The 17835-nt window shown below is 43.4% G+C and overlaps 10 pseudogenes; all 10 read left to right on the top strand.

Annotated features, from left to right (window-relative positions):
* The first annotated feature begins 838 nt into the window (after nucleotides 1-838).
* On the top strand, nucleotides 839-1103 carry LOC130341029 (U2 spliceosomal RNA; annotated as a pseudogene).
* A 1452-nt stretch (nucleotides 1104-2555) lies between these two features.
* LOC130341018 (U2 spliceosomal RNA) lies at nucleotides 2556-2820 on the top strand (annotated as a pseudogene).
* Nucleotides 2821-4282: 1462 nt separating this feature from the next.
* Nucleotides 4283-4546, top strand: LOC130339286 (U2 spliceosomal RNA; annotated as a pseudogene).
* A 1465-nt stretch (nucleotides 4547-6011) lies between these two features.
* On the top strand, nucleotides 6012-6275 carry LOC130337875 (U2 spliceosomal RNA; annotated as a pseudogene).
* Nucleotides 6276-7742: 1467 nt separating this feature from the next.
* LOC130341549 (U2 spliceosomal RNA) lies at nucleotides 7743-8007 on the top strand (annotated as a pseudogene).
* Nucleotides 8008-9463: 1456 nt separating this feature from the next.
* On the top strand, nucleotides 9464-9728 carry LOC130338095 (U2 spliceosomal RNA; annotated as a pseudogene).
* Nucleotides 9729-11200: 1472 nt separating this feature from the next.
* Nucleotides 11201-11464, top strand: LOC130339275 (U2 spliceosomal RNA; annotated as a pseudogene).
* A 1464-nt stretch (nucleotides 11465-12928) lies between these two features.
* On the top strand, nucleotides 12929-13192 carry LOC130339264 (U2 spliceosomal RNA; annotated as a pseudogene).
* Nucleotides 13193-14662: 1470 nt separating this feature from the next.
* On the top strand, nucleotides 14663-14927 carry LOC130340332 (U2 spliceosomal RNA; annotated as a pseudogene).
* A 1474-nt stretch (nucleotides 14928-16401) lies between these two features.
* LOC130340003 (U2 spliceosomal RNA) lies at nucleotides 16402-16665 on the top strand (annotated as a pseudogene).
* The last annotated feature ends 1170 nt before the right edge of the window (nucleotides 16666-17835 follow it).

The following is a 17835-nucleotide window of genomic DNA, read 5'->3' as shown; positions in this document are numbered from 1 at the left end:
GTGAGTGAGTGAGTGAGTGAGAACAAATGAGTTAAAGCAAGTGAGTGAGAGAGATCGAATGAATGAAAGTCTGAATGACAGAAAGAAAAAAGGATGAAGAAAGAAGCATGAAGAAAAAAAAATGTATATGGAGTTGCTGACATGAGTGCAATCTACAAAGCCGTTGAGGCTGATCCTCATGGGAGGATTATTGCACCAGGACCCTTAGCACTTTTAAAATGCCATTCAATGCCACGGGCTAGATGTAAACTGCAGATGACCATGTTGTGGTAGTTACCATGGATACCCAAGTGATGTGTGAGCTAACACATAGGCCCAACAGATTCCAAGAAGGCCAGAATCACCAGCGGCACCACCATCGATTGTCAGGTCACCCGGATTCAGCAAATACCAGAGTCCAAAATGATGCAGGTTTATACTGTTAATTTTCAGTTTATCGTTACAGTTGGTGTTATTCCATGTCGGAAGGGACGCAGCTACAGCCAGTGGGGTAACTAGAGACAGGCAGGCAGCTATGTGCAACAAAGGTAGGCGTGTTGTTTTCATATGCAGATCTGAAATATTGTCTTATATGCAAGAGGAGGAGTGATGGGGGTTCAGGCAAAAGCCAGGCTATGGATTGCATTGCTAAATGCTCCATCAGAGTGCAATGGTCGCCTGTCCTTTTTTTAAGTGATGATGTGGGTTTAGCCTGTGCTGTATGTATGTATGTGTGGCTGACTGCCACCCACCCAGAGAGTGTATGGGAGTCTGGTTGGCTGCCAGCCTTCCTTCCATTCCTATGAGTAATGTGAGTGCTCATGAAGGGGACATGGTTGGGTCCACCCCTTTCCCGGTTATCCCCTCTAGGCCTTTTGGCTTAGATCAAGTGTAAAAAAAAGAAAGGATCTTGCGACAGATCGCATCCTGAGGCACGTTTTTTTTTGTGTGAATACTTGCACTTGGGTGACTTGTGAGCACATACTGATACATACGTTCCCTATCTGGGGACCATAAATTAAATGGATTTTTGAGAAAGGGAGCTGATTTGGAAGCTTGCTTCTGTCGCCCTATGCATTGACCCGATGTGGCAGTATCTTCGGGTAGTGAACAGTGCACCACCCCATTCCAGTGTTAAACAAGAAAAATTCTCATTTAATCCTCCGTGGGTGAGAATTTGAGTTTGAGAAATGGAGACCAAAATGATGAGTTGCACTGACTGGTTTATGAACGTCTATTCATTTAGCGTTTTAATGACCATGTTTGCACACTGATTGGTGTAAAAAAATAAAATAAAACTAAATAATAATAATCTAGCACACCTGTGCAGGTTTGACATGACATGACAGGTAGCTGTCTTGTGGGTGGTGCTGAATCCTGTTAAATGACATGAGGGTCTCATGCCTATACCCAAGGGTGAGTCATTGCTGTTGCTTGACCATGCATTGGTTTCTGTGGTCAGTGAATGATAAAAACAAAATTTACCATCCATTGATGGATGGGAAATCCGCCATGAGGCATTTGTTTTTAGAAACTGCTGCTCACAACCAATGTTGCAATGGAGTGTCTCCATCTGCTGGTGGTATTGGAAAGGCATTAGTGCTATGACAGGGTCTGAAGAAGAAGAAGAAGAAGACGGAAAAAAATATATATAAAAAGAAAAAGAGAGAGAGAGAGAGACTGACTTAGTGAGCGAGTGAGTGAGAGAGTGAGAGTGAATGAGTGAGTGATTGAGTGAGTGAGTGAGTGAGTGAGAACAAATGAGTTAAAGCAAGTGAGTGAGAGAGATCGAATGAATGAAAGTCTGAATGACAGAAAGAAAAAAGGATGAAGAAAGAAGCATGAAGAAAAAAAAATGTATATGGAGTTGCTGACATGAGTGCAATCTACAAAGCCGTTGAGGCTGATCCTCATGGGAGGATTATTGCACCAGGACCCTTAGCACTTTTAAAATGCCATTCAATGCCACGGGCTAGATGTAAACTGCAGATGACCATGTTGTGGTAGTTACCATGGATACCCAAGTGATGTGTGAGCTAACACATAGGCCCAACAGATTCCAAGAAGGCCAGAATCACCAGCGGCACCACCATCGATTGTCAGGTCACCCGGATTCAGCAAATACCAGAGTCCAAAATGATGCAGGTTTATACTGTTAATTTTCAGTTTATCGTTACAGTTGGTGTTATTCCATGTCGGAAGGGACGCAGCTACAGCCAGTGGGGTAACTAGAGACAGGCAGGCAGCTATGTGCAACAAAGGTAGGCGTGTTGTTTTCATATGCAGATCTGAAATATTGTCTTATATGCAAGAGGAGGAGTGATGGGGGTTCAGGCAAAAGCCAGGCTATGGATTGCATTGCTAAATGCTCCATCAGAGTGCAATGGTCGCCTGTCCTTTTTTTAAGTGATGATGTGGGTTTAGCCTGTGCTGTATGTATGTATGTATGGGTGGCTGACTGCCACCCACCCAGAGAGTGTATGGGAGTCTGGTTGGCTGCCAGCCTTCCTTCCATTCCTATGAGTAATGTGAGTGCTCATGAAGGGGACATGGTTGGGTCCACCCCTTTCCCGGTTATCCCCTCTAGGCCTTTTGGCTTAGATCAAGTGTAAAAAAAAGAAAGGATCTTGCGACAGATCGCATCCTGAGGCACGTTTTTTTTTGTGTGAATACTTGCACTTGGGTGACTTGTGAGCACATACTGATACATACGTTCCCTATCTGGGGACCATAAATTAAATGGATTTTTGAGAAAGGGAGCTGATTTGGAAGCTTGCTTCTGTCGCCCTATGCATTGACCCGATGTGGCAGTATCTTCGGGTAGTGAACAGTGCACCACCCCATTCCAGTGTTAAACAAGAAAGATTCTCATTTAATCCTCCGTGGGTGAGAATTTGAGTTTGAGAATTGGAGACCAAAATGATGAGTTGCACTGACTGGTTTATGAACGTCTATTCATTTAGCGTTTTAATGACCATGTTTGCACACTGATTGGTGTAAAAAAATAAAATAAAACTAAATAATAATAATCTAGCACACCTGTGCAGGTTTGACATGACATGACAGGTAGCTGTCTTGTGGGTGGTGCTGAATCCTGTTAAATGACATGAGGGTCTCATGCCTATACACAAGGGTGTGTCATTGCTGTTGCTTGACCATGCATTGGTTTCTGTGGTCAGTGAATGATAAAAACAAAATTTACTATCCATTGATGGATGGGAAATCCGCCATGAGGCATTTGTTTTTAGAAACTGCTGCTCACAACCAATGTTGCAATGGAGTGTCTCCATCTGCTGGTGGTATTGGAAAGGCATTAGTGCTATGACAGGGTCTGAAGAAGAAGAAGAAGAAGACGGAAAAAAATATATATAAAAAGAAAAAGAGAGAGAGAGAGAGAGACTGACTTAGTGAGCGAGTGAGTGAGAGAGTGAGAGAGAGTGAGAGTGAATGAGTGAGTGAGTGATTGAGTGAGTGAGTGAGTGAGAACAAATGAGTTAAAGCAAGTGAGTGAGAGATCGAATGAATGAAAGTCTGAATGACAGAAAGAAAAAAGGATGAAGAAAGAAGCATGAAGAAAAAAAAATGTATATGGAGTTGCTGACATGAGTGCAATCTACAAAGCCGTTGAGGCTGATCCTCATGGGAGGATTATTGCACCAGGACCCTTAGCACTTTTAAAATGCCATTCAATGCCACGGGCTAGATGTAAACTGCAGATGACCATGTTGTGGTAGTTACCATGGATACCCAAGTGATGTGTGAGCTAACACATAGGCCCAACAGATTCCAAGAAGGCCAGAATCACCAGCGGCACCACCATCGATTGTCAGGTCACCCGGATTCAGCAAATACCAGAGTCCAAAATGATGCAGGTTTATACTGTTAATTTTCAGTTTATCGTTACAGTTGGTGTTATTCCATGTCGGAAGGGACGCAGCTACAGCCAGTGGGGTAACTAGAGACAGGCAGGCAGCTATGTGCAACAAAGGTAGGCGTGTTGTTTTCATATGCAGATCTGAAATATTGTCTTATATGCAAGAGGAGGAGTGATGGGGGTTCAGGCAAAAGCCAGGCTATGGATTGCATTGCTAAATGCTCCATCAGAGTGCAATGGTCGCCTGTCCTTTTTTTAAGTGATGATGTGGGTTTAGCCTGTGCTGTATGTATGTATGTATGGGTGGCTGACTGCCACCCACCCAGAGAGTGTATGGGAGTCTGGTTGGCTGCCAGCCTTCCTTCCATTCCTATGAGTAATGTGAGTGTTCATGAAGGGGACATGGTTGGGTCCACCCCTTTCCCGGTTATCCCCTCTAGGCCTTTTGGCTTAGATCAAGTGTAAAAAAAGAAAGGATCTTGCGACAGATCGCATCCTGAGGCACGTTTTTTTTTGTGTGAATACTTGCACTTGGGTGACTTGTGAGCACATACTGATACATACGTTCCCTATCTGGGGACCATAAATTAAATGGATTTTTGAGAAAGGGAGCTGATTTGGAAGCTTGCTTCTGTCGCCCTATGCATTGACCCGATGTGGCAGTATCTTCGGGTAGTGAACAGTGCACCACCCCATTCCAGTGTTAAACAAGAAAGATTCTCATTTAATCCTCCGTGGGTGAGAATTTGAGTTTGAGAATTGGAGACCAAAATGATGAGTTGCACTGACTGGTTTATGAACGTCTATTCATTTAGCGTTTTAATGACCATGTTTGCACACTGATTGGTGTAAAAAAAAAAAAATAAAACGAAATAATAATAATCTAGCACACCTGTGCAGGTTTGACATGACATGACAGGTAGCTGTCTTGTGGGTGGTGCTGAATCCTGTTAAATGACATGAGGGTCTCATGCCTATACACAAGGGTGTGTCATTGCTGTTGCTTGACCATGCATTGGTTTCTGTGGTCAGTGAATGATAAAAACAAAATTTACCATCCATTGATGGATGGGAAATCCGCCATGAGGCATTTGTTTTTAGAAACTGCTGCTCACAACCAATGTTGCAATGGAGTGTCTCCATCTGCTGGTGGTATTGGAAAGGCATTAGTGCTATGACAGGGTCTGAAGAAGAAGAAGAAGAAGACGGAAAAAAATATATATAAAAAGAAAAAGAGAGAGAGAGAGAGAGACTGACTTAGTGAGCGAGTGAGTGAGAGAGTGAGAGTGAGTGAGAGTGAATGAGTGAGTGAGTGAGTGATTGAGTGAGTGAGTGAGAACAAATGAGTTAAAGCAAGTGAGTGAGAGAGATCGAATGAATGAAAGTCTGAATGACAGAAAGAAAAAAGGATGAAGAAAGAAGCATGAAGAAAAAAAAATGTATATGGAGTTGCTGACATGAGTGCAATCTACAAAGCCGTTGAGGCTGATCCTCATGGGAGGATTATTGCACCAGGACCCTTAGCACTTTTAAAATGCCATTCAATGCCACGGGCTAGATGTAAACTGCAGATGACCATGTTGTGGTAGTTACCATGGATACCCAAGTGATGTGTGAGCTAACACATAGGCCCAACAGATTCCAAGAAGGCCAGAATCACCAGCGGCACCACCATCGATTGTCAGGTCACCCGGATTCAGCAAATACCAGAGTCCAAAATGATGCAGGTTTATACTGTTAATTTTCAGTTTATCGTTACAGTTGGTGTTATTCCATGTCGGAAGGGACGCAGCTACAGCCAGTGGGGTAACTAGAGACAGGCAGGCAGCTATGTGCAACAAAGGTAGGCGTGTTGTTTTCATATGCAGATCTGAAATATTGTCTTATATGCAAGAGGAGGAGTGATGGGGGTTCAGGCAAAAGCCAGGCTATGGATTGCATTGCTAAATGCTCCATCAGAGTGCAATGGTCGCCTGTCCTTTTTTTAAGTGATGATGTGGGTTTAGCCTGTGCTGTATGTATGTATGTATGGGTGGCTGACTGCCACCCACCCAGAGAGTGTATGGGAGTCTGGTTGGCTGCCAGCCTTCCTTCCATTCCTATGAGTAATGTGAGTGCTCATGAAGGGGACATGGTTGGGTCCACCCCTTTCCCGGTTATCCCCTCTAGGCCTTTTGGCTTAGATCAAGTGTAAAAAAAGAAAGGATCTTGTGACAGATCGCATCCTGAGGCACATTTTTTTTTGTGTGAATACTTGCACTTGGGTGACTTGTAAGCACATACTGATACATACGTTCCCTATCTGGGGACCATAAATTAAATGGATTTTTGAGAAAGGGAGCTGATTTGGAAGCTTGCTTCTGTCGCCCTATGCATTGACCCGATGTGGCAGTATCTTCGGGTAGTGAACAGTGCACCACCCCATTCCAGTGTTAAACAAGAAAGATTCTCATTTAATCCTCCGTGGGTGAGAATTTGAGTTTGAGAATTGGAGACCAAAATGATGAGTTGCACTGACTGGTTTATGAACGTCTATTCATTTAGCGTTTTAATGACCATGTTTGCACACTGATTGGTGTAAAAAAATAAAATAAAACTAAATAATAATAATCTAGCACACCTGTGCAGGTTTGACATGACATGACAGGTAGCTGTCTTGTGGGTGGTGCTGAATCCTGTTAAATGACATGAGGGTCTCATGCCTATACACAAGGGTGTGTCATTGCTGTTGCTTGACCATGCATTGGTTTCTGTGGTCAGTGAATGATAAAAACAAAATTTACCATCCATTGATGGATGGGAAATCCGCCATGAGGCATTTGTTTTTAGAAACTGCTGCTCACAACCAATGTTGCAATGGAGTGTCTCCATCTGCTGGTGGTATTGGAAAGGCATTAGTGCTATGACAGGGTCTGAAGAAGAAGAAGAAGAAGAAGACGGAAAAAAATATATATAAAAAGAAAAAGAGAGAGAGAGAGAGAGACTGACTTAGTGAGCGAGTGAGTGAGAGAGTGAGAGTGAGTGAGAGTGAATGAGTGAGTGAGTGATTGAGTGAGTGAGTGAGTGAGAACAAATGAGTTAAAGCAAGTGAGTGAGAGAGATCGAATGAATGAAAGTCTGAATGACAGAAAGAAATAAGGATGAAGAAAGAAGCATGAAGAAAAAAAAATGTATATGGAGTTGCTGACATGAGTGCAATCTACAAAGCCGTTGAGGCTGATCCTCATGGGAGGATTATTGCACCAGGACCCTTAGCACTTTTAAAATGCCATTCAATGCCACGGGCTAGATGTAAACTGCAGATGACCATGTTGTGGTAGTTACCATGGATACCCAAGTGATGTGTGAGCTAACACATAGGCCCAACAGATTCTAAGAAGGCCAGAATCACCAGCGGCACCACCATCGATTGTCAGGTCACCCGGATTCAGCAAATACCAGAGTCCAAAATGATGCAGGTTTATACTGTTAATTTTCAGTTTATCGTTACAGTTGGTGTTATTCCATGTCGGAAGGGACGCAGCTACAGCCAGTGGGGTAACTAGAGACAGGCAGGCAGCTATGTGCAACAAAGGTAGGCGTGTTGTTTTCATATGCAGATCTGAAATATTGTCTTATATGCAAGAGGAGGAGTGATGGGGGTTCAGGCAAAAGCCAGGCTATGGATTGCATTGCTAAATGCTCCATCAGAGTGCAATGGTCGCCTGTCCTTTTTTGAAGTGATGATGTGGGTTTAGCCTGTGCTGTATGTATGTATGTATGGGTGGCTGACTGCCACCCACCCAGAGAGTGTATGGGAGTCTGGTTGGCTGCCAGCCTTCCTTCCATTCCTATGAGTAATGTGAGTGCTCATGAAGGGGACATGGTTGGGTCCACCCCTTTCCCGGTTATCCCCTCTAGGCCTTTTGGCTTAGATCAAGTGTAAAAAAAGAAAGGATCTTGCGACAGATCGCATCCTGAGGCACGTTTTTTTTTTGTGTGAATACTTGCACTTGGGTGACTTGTGAGCACATACTGATACATACGTTCCCTATCTGGGGACCATAAATTAAATGGATTTTTGAGAAAGGGAGCTGATTTGGAAGCTTGCTTCTGTCGCCCTATGCATTGACTCGATGTGGCAGTATCTTCGGGTAGTGAACAGTGCACCACCCCATTCCAGTGTTAAACAAGAAAGATTCTCATTTAATCCTCCGTGGGTGAGAATTTGAGTTTGAGAATTGGAGACCAAAATGATGAGTTGCACTGACTGGTTTATGAACGTCTATTCATTTAGCGTTTTAATGACCATGTTTGCACACTGATTGGTGTAAAAAAATAAAATAAAACTAAATAATAATAATCTAGCACACCTGTGCAGGTTTGACATGACATGACAGGTAGCTGTCTTGTGGGTGGTGCTGAATCCTGTTAAATGACATGAGGGTCTCATGCCTATACACAAGGGTGTGTCATTGCTGTTGCTTGACCATGCATTGGTTTCTGTGGTCAGTGAATGATAAAAACAAAATTTACCATCCATTGATGGATGGGAAATCCGCCATGAGGCATTTGTTTTTAGAAACTGCTGCTCACAACCAATGTTGCAATGGAGTGTCTCCATCTGCTGGTGGTATTGGAAAGGCATTAGTGCTATGACAGGGTCTGAAGAAGAAGAAGAAGAAGACGGAAAAAAATATATATAAAAAGAAAAAGAGAGAGAGAGAGACTGACTTAGTGAGCGAGTGAGTGAGAGAGTGAGAGTGAGTGAGAGTGAATGAGTGAGTGAGTGATTGAGTGAGTGAGTGAGTGAGAACAAATGAGTTAAAGCAAGTGAGTGAGAGAGATCGAATGAATGAAAGTCTGAATGACAGAAAGAAAAAAGGATGAAGAAAGAAGCATGAAGAAAAAAAAATGTATATGGAGTTGCTGACATGAGTGCAATCTACAAAGCCGTTGAGGCTGATCCTCATGGGAGGATTATTGCACCAGGACCCTTAGCACTTTTAAAATGCCATTCAATGCCACGGGCTAGATGTAAACTGCAGATGACCATGTTGTGGTAGTTACCATGGATACCCAAGTGATGTGTGAGCTAACACATAGGCCCAACAGATTCCAAGAAGGCCAGAATCACCAGCGGCACCACCATCGATTGTCAGGTCACCCGGATTCAGCAAATACCAGAGTCCAAAATGATGCAGGTTTATACTGTTAATTTTCAGTTTATCGTTACAGTTGGTGTTATTCCATGTCGGAAGGGACGCAGCTACAGCCAGTGGGGTAACTAGAGACAGGCAGGCAGCTATGTGCAACAAAGGTAGGCGTGTTGTTTTCATATGCAGATCTGAAATATTGTCTTATATGCAAGAGGAGGAGTGATGGGGGTTCAGGCAAAAGCCAGGCTATGGATTGCATTGCTAAATGCTCCATCAGAGTGCAATGGTTGCCTGTCCTTTTTTTAAGTGATGATGTGGGTTTAGCCTGTGCTGTATGTATGTATGGGTGGCTGACTGCCACCCACCCAGAAAGTGTATGGGAGGCTGGTTGGCTGCCAGCCTTCCTTCCATTCCTATGAGTAATGTGAGTGCTCATGAAGGGGACATGGTTGGGTCCACCCCTTTCCCGGTTATCCCCTCTAGGCCTTTTGGCTTAGATCAAGTGTAAAAAAAAGAAAGGATCTTGTGACAGATCGCATCCTGAGGCACGTTTTTTTTTGTGTGAATACTTGCACTTGGGTGACTTGTGAGCACATACTGATACATACGTTCCCTATCTGGGGACCATAAATTAAATGGATTTTTGAGAAAGGGAGCTGATTTGGAAGCTTGCTTCTGTCGCCCTATGCATTGACCCGATGTGGCAGTATCTTCGGGTAGTGAACAGTGCACCACCCCATTCCAGTGTTAAACAAGAAAGATTCTCATTTAATCCTCCGTGGGTGAGAATTTGAGTTTGAGAATTGGAGACCAAAATGATGAGTTGCACTGACTGGTTTATGAACGTCTATTCATTTAGCGTTTTAATGACCATGTTTGCACACTGATTGGTGTAAAAAAATAAAATAAAACTAAATAATAATAATCTAGCACACCTGTGCAGGTTTGACATGACATGACAGGTAGCTGTCTTGTGGGTGGTGCTGAATCCTGTTAAATGACATGAGGGTCTCATGCCTATACACAAGGGTGTGTCATTGCTGTTGCTTGACCATGCATTGGTTTCTGTGGTCAGTGAATGATAAAAACAAAATTTACCATCCATTGATGGATGGGAAATCCGCCATGAGGCATTTGTTTTTAGAAACTGCTGCTCACAACCAATGTTGCAATGGAGTGTCTCCATCTGCTGGTGGTATTGGAAAGGCATTAGTGCTATGACAGGGTCTGAAGAAGAAGAAGAAGAAGAAGAAGACGGAAAAAAATATATATAAAAAGAAAAAGAGAGAGAGAGAGAGAGAGACTGACTTAGTGAGCGAGTGAGTGAGAGAGTGAGAGTGAGTGAGAGTGAATGAGTGAGTGAGTGATTGAGTGAGTGAGTGAGTGAGTGAGAACAAATGAGTTAAAGCAAGTGAGTGAGAGAGATCGAATGAATGAAAGTCTGAATGACAGAAAGAAAAAAGGATGAAGAAAGAAGCATGAAGAAAAAAAAATGTATATGGAGTTGCTGACATGAGTGCAATCTACAAAGCCGTTGAGGCTGATCCTCATGGGAGGATTATTGCACCAGGACCCTTAGCACTTTTAAAATGCCATTCAATGCCACGGGCTAGATGTAAACTGCAGATGACCATGTTGTGGTAGTTACCATGGGTACCCAAGTGATGTGTGAGCTAACACATAGGCCCAACAGATTCCAAGAAGGCCAGAATCACCAGCGGCACCACCATCGATTGTCAGGTCACCCGGATTCAGCAAATACCAGAGTCCAAAATGATGCAGGTTTATACTGTTAATTTTCAGTTTATCGTTACAGTTGGTGTTATTCCATGTCGGAAGGGACGCAGCTACAGCCAGTGGGGTAACTAGAGACAGGCAGGCAGCTATGTGCAACAAAGGTAGGCGTGTTGTTTTCATATGCAGATCTGAAATATTGTCTTATATGCAAGAGGAGGAGTGATGGGGGTTCAGGCAAAAGCCAGGCTATGGATTGCATTGCTAAATGCTCCATCAGAGTGCAATGGTCGCCTGTCCTTTTTTTAAGTGATGATGTGGGTTTAGCCTGTGCTGTATGTATGTATGGGCGGCTGACTGCCACCCACCCAGAGAGTGTATGGGAGTCTGGTTGGCTGCCAGCCTTCCTTCCATTCCTATGAGTAATGTGAGTGCTCATGAAGGGGACATGGTTGGGTCCACCCCTTTCCCGGTTATCCCCTCTAGGCCTTTTGGCTTAGATCAAGTGTAAAAAAAGAAAGGATCTTGCGACAGATCGCATCCTGAGGCACGTTTTTTTTTGTGTGAATACTTGCACTTGGGTGACTTGTGAGCACATACTGATACATACGTTCCCTATCTGGGGACCATAAATTAAATGGATTTTTGAGAAAGGGAGCTGATTTGGAAGCTTGCTTCTGTCGCCCTATGCATTGACCCGATGTGGCAGTATCTTCGGGTAGTGAACAGTGCACCACCCCATTCCAGTGTTAAACAAGAAAGATTCTCATTTAATCCTCCGTGGGTGAGAATTTGAGTTTGAGAATTGGAGACCAAAATGATGAGTTGCACTGACTGGTTTATGAACGTCTATTCATTTAGCGTTTTAATGACCATGTTTGCACACTGATTGGTGTAAAAAAATAAAATAAAACTAAATAATAATAATCTAGCACACCTGTGCAGGTTTGACATGACATGACAGGTAGCTGTCTTGTGGGTGGTGCTGAATCCTGTTAAATGACATGAGGGTCTCATGCCTATACACAAGGGTGTGTCATTGCTGTTGCTTGACCATGCATTGGTTTCTGTGGTCAGTGAATGATAAAAACAAAATTTACCATCCATTGATGGATGGGAAATCCGCCATGAGGCATTTGTTTTTAGAAACTGCTGCTCACAACCAATGTTGCAATGGAGTGTCTCCATCTGCTGGTGGTATTGGAAAGGCATTAGTGCTATGACAGGGTCTGAAGAAGAAGAAGAAGAAGACGGAAAAAAATATATATAAAAAGAAAAAGAGAGAAAGAGAGAGAGACTGACTTAGTGAGCGAGTGAGTGAGAGAGTGAGAGTGAGTGAGAGTGAATGAGTGAGTGAGTGATTGAGTGAGTGAGTGAGTGAGAACAAATGAGTTAAAGCAAGTGAGTGAGAGAGATCGAATGAATGAAAGTCTGAATGACAGAAAGAAAAAAGGATGAAGAAAGAAGCATGAAGAAAAAAAAATGTATATGGAGTTGCTGACATGAGTGCAATCTACAAAGCCGTTGAGGCTGATCCTCATGGGAGGATTATTGCACCAGGACCCTTAGCACTTTTAAAATGCCATTCAATGCCACGGGCTAGATGTAAACTGCAGATGACCATGTTGTGGTAGTTACCATGGATACCCAAGTGATGTGTGAGCTAACACATAGGCCCAACAGATTCCAAGAAGGCCAGAATCACCAGCGGCACCACCATCGATTGTCAGGTCACCCGGATTCAGCAAATACCAGAGTCCAAAATGATGCAGGTTTATACTGTTAATTTTCAGTTTATCGTTACAGTTGGTGTTATTCCATGTCGGAAGGGACGCAGCTACAGCCAGTGGGGTAACTAGAGACAGGCAGGCAGCTATGTGCAACAAAGGTAGGCGTGTTGTTTTCATATGCAGATCTGAAATATTGTCTTATATGCAAGAGGAGGAGTGATGGGGGTTCAGGCAAAAGCCAGGCTATGGATTGCATTGCTAAATGCTCCATCAGAGTGCAATGGTCGCCTGTCCTTTTTTTAAGTGATGATGTGGGTTTAGCCTGTGCTGTATGTATGTATGTATGGGTGGCTGACTGCCACCCACCCAGAGAGTGTACGGGAGTCTGGTTGGCTGCCAGCCTTCCTTCCATTCCTATGAGTAATGTGAGTGCTCATGAAGGGGACATGGTTGGGTCCACCCCTTTCCCGGTTATCCCCTCTAGGCCTTTTGGCTTAGATCAAGTGTAAAAAAAGAAAGGATCTTGCGACAGATCGCATCCTGAGGCACGTTTTTTTTTGTGTGAATACTTGCACTTGGGTGACTTGTGAGCACATACTGATACATACGTTCCCTATCTGGGGACCATAAATTAAATGGATTTTTGAGAAAGGGAGCTGATTTGGAAGCTTGCTTCTGTCGCCCTATGCATTGACCCGATGTGGCAGTATCTTCGGGTAGTGAACAGTGCACCACCCCATTCCAGTGTTAAACAAGAAAGATTCTCATTTAATCCTCCGTGGGTGAGAATTTGAGTTTGAGAGTTGGAGACCAAAATGATGAGTTGCACTGACTGGTTTATGAACGTCTATTCATTTAGCGTTTTAATGACCATGTTTGCACACTGATTGGTGTAAAAAAATAAAATAAAACTAAATAATAATAATCTAGCACACCTGTGCAGGTTTGACATGACATGACAGGTAGCTGTCTTGTGGGTGGTGCTGAATCCTGTTAAATGACATGAGGGTCTCATGCCTATACACAAGGGTGTGTCATTGCTGTTGCTTGACCATGCATTGGTTTCTGTGGTCAGTGAATGATAAAAACAAAATTTACCATCCATTGATGGATGGGAAATCTGCCATGAGGCATTTGTTTTTAGAAACTGCTGCTCACAACCAATGTTGCAATGGAGTGTCTCCATCTGCTGGTGGTATTGGAAAGGCATTAGTGCTATGACAGGGTCTGAAGAAGAAGAAGAAGAAGAAGAAGAAGAAGACGGAAAAAAATATATATAAAAAGAAAAAGAGAGAGAGAGAGAGACTGACTTAGTGAGCGAGTGAGTGAGAGAGTGAGAGTGAGTGAGAGTGAATGAGTGAGTGAGTGATTGAGTGAGTGAGTGAGTGAGAACAAATGAGTTAAAGCAAGTGAGTGAGAGAGATCGAATGAATGAAAGTCTGAATGACAGAAAGAAAAAAGGATGAAGAAAGAAGCATGAAGAAAAAAAAATGTATATGGAGTTGCTGACATGAGTGCAATCTACAAAGCCGTTGAGGCTGATCCTCATGGGAGGATTATTGCACCAGGACCCTTAGCACTTTTAAAATGCCATTCAATGCCACGGGCTAGATGTAAACTGCAGATGACCATGTTGTGGTAGTTACCATGGATACCCAAGTGATGTGTGAGCTAACACATAGGCCCAACAGATTCCAAGAAGGCCAGAATCACCAGCGGCACCACCATCGATTGTCAGGTCACCCGGATTCAGCAAATACCAGAGTCCAAAATGATGCAGGTTTATACTGTTAATTTTCAGTTTATCGTTACAGTTGGTGTTATTCCATGTCGGAAGGGACGCAGCTACAGCCAGTGGGGTAACTAGAGACAGGCAGGCAGCTATGTGCAACAAAGGTAGGCGTGTTGTTTTCATATGCAGATCTGAAATATTGTCTTATATGCAAGAGGAGGAGTGATGGGGGTTCAGGCAAAAGCCAGGCTATGGATTGCATTGCTAAATGCTCCATCAGAGTGCAATGGTCGCCTGTCCTTTTTTTAAGTGATGATGTGGGTTTAGCCTGTGCTGTATGTATGTATGGGTGGCTGACTGCCACCCACCCAGAAAGTGTATGGGAGGCTGGTTGGCTGCCAGCCTTCCTTCCATTCCTATGAGTAATGTGAGTGCTCATGAAGGGGACATGGTTGGGTCCACCCCTTTCCCGGTTATCCCCTCTAGGCCTTTTGGCTTAGATCAAGTGTAAAAAAAGAAAGGATCTTGCGACAGATCGCATCCTGAGGCACGTTTTTTTTTTGTGTGAATACTTGCACTTGGGTGACTTGTGAGCACATACTGATACATACGTTCCCTATCTGGGGACCATAAATTAAATGGATTTTTGAGAAAGGGAGCTGATTTGGAAGCTTGCTTCTGTCGCCCTATGCATTGACCCGATGTGGCAGTATCTTCGGGTAGTGAACAGTGCACCACCCCATTCCAGTGTTAAACAAGAAAGATTCTCATTTAATCCTCCGTGGGTGAGAATTTGAGTTTGAGAATTGGAGACCAAAATGATGAGTTGCACTGACTGGTTTATGAACGTCTATTCATTTAGCGTTTTAATGACCATGTTTGCACACTGATTGGTGTAAAAAAATAAAATAAAACTAAATAATAATAATCTAGCACACCTGTGCAGGTTTGACATGACATGACAGGTAGCTGTCTTGTGGGTGGTGCTGAATCCTGTTAAATGACATGAGGGTCTCATGCCTATACACAAGGGTGTGTCATTGCTGTTGCTTGACCATGCATTGGTTTCTGTGGTCAGTGAATGATAAAAACAAAATTTACCATCCATTGATGGATGGGAAATCCGCCATGAGGCATTTGTTTTTAGAAACTGCTGCTCACAACCAATGTTGCAATGGAGTGTCTCCATCTGCTGGTGGTATTGGAAAGGCATTAGTGCTATGACAGGGTCTGAAGAAGAAGAAGAAGAAGACGGAAAAAAATATATATAAAAAGAAAAAGAGAGAGAGAGAGAGAGAGACTGACTTAGTGAGCGAGTGAGTGAGAGAGTGAGAGTGAGTGAGAGTGAATGAGTGAGTGAGTGATTGAGTGAGTGAGTGAGTGAGTGAGTGAGAACAAATGAGTTAAAGCAAGTGAGTGAGAGAGATCGAATGAATGAAAGTCTGAATGACAGAAAGAAAAAAGGATGAAGAAAGAAGCATGAAGAAAAAAAAATGTATATGGAGTTGATGACATGAGTGCAATCTACAAAGCCGTTGAGGCTGATCCTCATGGGAGGATTATTGCACCAGGACCCTTAGCACTTTTAAAATGCCATTCAATGCCACGGGCTAGATGTAAACTGCAGATGACCATGTTGTGGTAGTTACCATGGATACCCAAGTGATGTGTGAGCTAACACATAGGCCCAACAGATTCCAAGAAGGCCAGAATCACCAGCGGCACCACCATCGATTGTCAGGTCACCCGGATTCAGCAAATACCAGAGTCCAAAATGATGCAGGTTTATACTGTTAATTTTCAGTTTATCGTTACAGTTGGTGTTATTCCATGTCGGAAGGGACGCAGCTACAGCCAGTGGGGTAACTAGAGACAGGCAGGCAGCTATGTGCAACAAAGGTAGGCGTGTTGTTTTCATATGCAGATCTGAAATATTGTCTTATATGCAAGAGGAGGAGTGATGGGGGTTCAGGCAAAAGCCAGGCTATGGATTGCATTGCTAAATGCTCCATCAGAGTGCAATGGTCGCCTGTCCTTTTTTTAAGTGATGATGTGGGTTTAGCCTGTGCTGTATGTATGTATGTATGGGTGGCTGACTGCCACCCACCCAGAGAGTGTATGGGAGTCTGGTTGGCTGCCAGCCTTCCTTCCATTCCTATGAGTAATGTGAGTGCTCATGAAGGGGACATGGTTGGGTCCACCCCTTTCCCGGTTATCCCCTCTAGGCCTTTTGGCTTAGATCAAGTGTAAAAAAAGAGAGGATCTTGCGACAGATCGCATCCTGAGGCACGTTTTTTTTTGTGTGAATACTTGCACTTGGGTGACTTGTGAGCACATACTGATACATACGTTCCCTATCTGGGGACCATAAATTAAATGGATTTTTGAGAAAGGGAGCTGATTTGGAAGCTTGCTTCTGTCGCCCTATGCATTGACCCGATGTGGCAGTATCTTCGGGTAGTGAACAGTGCACCACCCCATTCCAGTGTTAAACAAGAAAGATTCTCATTTAATCCTCCGTGGGTGAGAATTTGAGTTTGAGAATTGGAGACCAAAATGATGAGTTGCACTGACTGGTTTATGAACGTCTATTCATTTAGCGTTTTAATGACCATGTTTGCACACTGATTGGTGTAAAAAAATAAAATAAAACTAAATAATAATAATCTAGCACACCTGTGCAGGTTTGACATGACATGACAGGTAGCTGTCTTGTGGGTGGTGCTGAATCCTGTTAAATGACATGAGGGTCTCATGCCTATACACAAGGGTGTGTCATTGCTGTTGCTTGACCATGCATTGGTTTCTGTGGTCAGTGAATGATAAAAACAAAATTTACCATCCATTGATGGATGGGAAATCCGCCATGAGGCATTTGTTTTTAGAAACTGCTGCTCACAACCAATGTTGCAATGGAGTGTCTCCATCTGCTGGTGGTATTGGAAAGGCATTAGTGCTATGACAGGGTCTGAAGAAGAAGAAGAAGAAGAAGAAGACGGAAAAAAATATATATAAAAAGAAAAAGAGAGAGAGAGAGAGAGACTGACTTAGTGAGCGAGTGAGTGAGAGTGAGTGAGAGTGAGTGAGAGTGAATGAGTGAGTGAGTGATTGAGTGAGTGAGTGAGTGAGTGAGAACAAATGAGTTAAAGCAAGTGAGTGAGAGAGATCGAATGAATGAAAGTCTGAATGACAGAAAGAAAAAAGGATGAAGAAAGAAGCATGAAGAAAAAAAAATGTATATGGAGTTGCTGACATGAGTGCAATCTACAAAGCCGTTGAGGCTGATCCTCATGGGAGGATTATTGCACCAGGACCCTTAGCACTTTTAAAATGCCATTCAATGCCACGGGCTAGATGTAAACTGCAGATGACCATGTTGTGGTAGTTACCATGGATACCCAAGTGATGTGTGAGCTAACACATAGGCCCAACAGATTCCAAGAAGGCCAGAATCACCAGCGGCACCACCATCGATTGTCAGGTCACCCGGATTCAGCAAATACCAGAGTCCAAAATGATGCAGGTTTATACTGTTAATTTTCAGTTTATCGTTACAGTTGGTGTTATTCCATGTCGGAAGGGACGCAGCTACAGCCAGTGGGGTAACTAGAGACAGGCAGGCAGCTATGTGCAACAAAGGTAGGCGTG

The sequence above is a fragment of the Hyla sarda genome, chromosome 1, assembly GCF_029499605.1.
Source record: "Hyla sarda isolate aHylSar1 chromosome 1, aHylSar1.hap1, whole genome shotgun sequence".
Classification (NCBI taxonomy): Eukaryota; Metazoa; Chordata; class Amphibia; order Anura; family Hylidae; genus Hyla; species Hyla sarda.
Note: the sequence above shows the minus strand (reverse complement) of the source record. Positions and strands in the feature narration are given on the sequence as shown.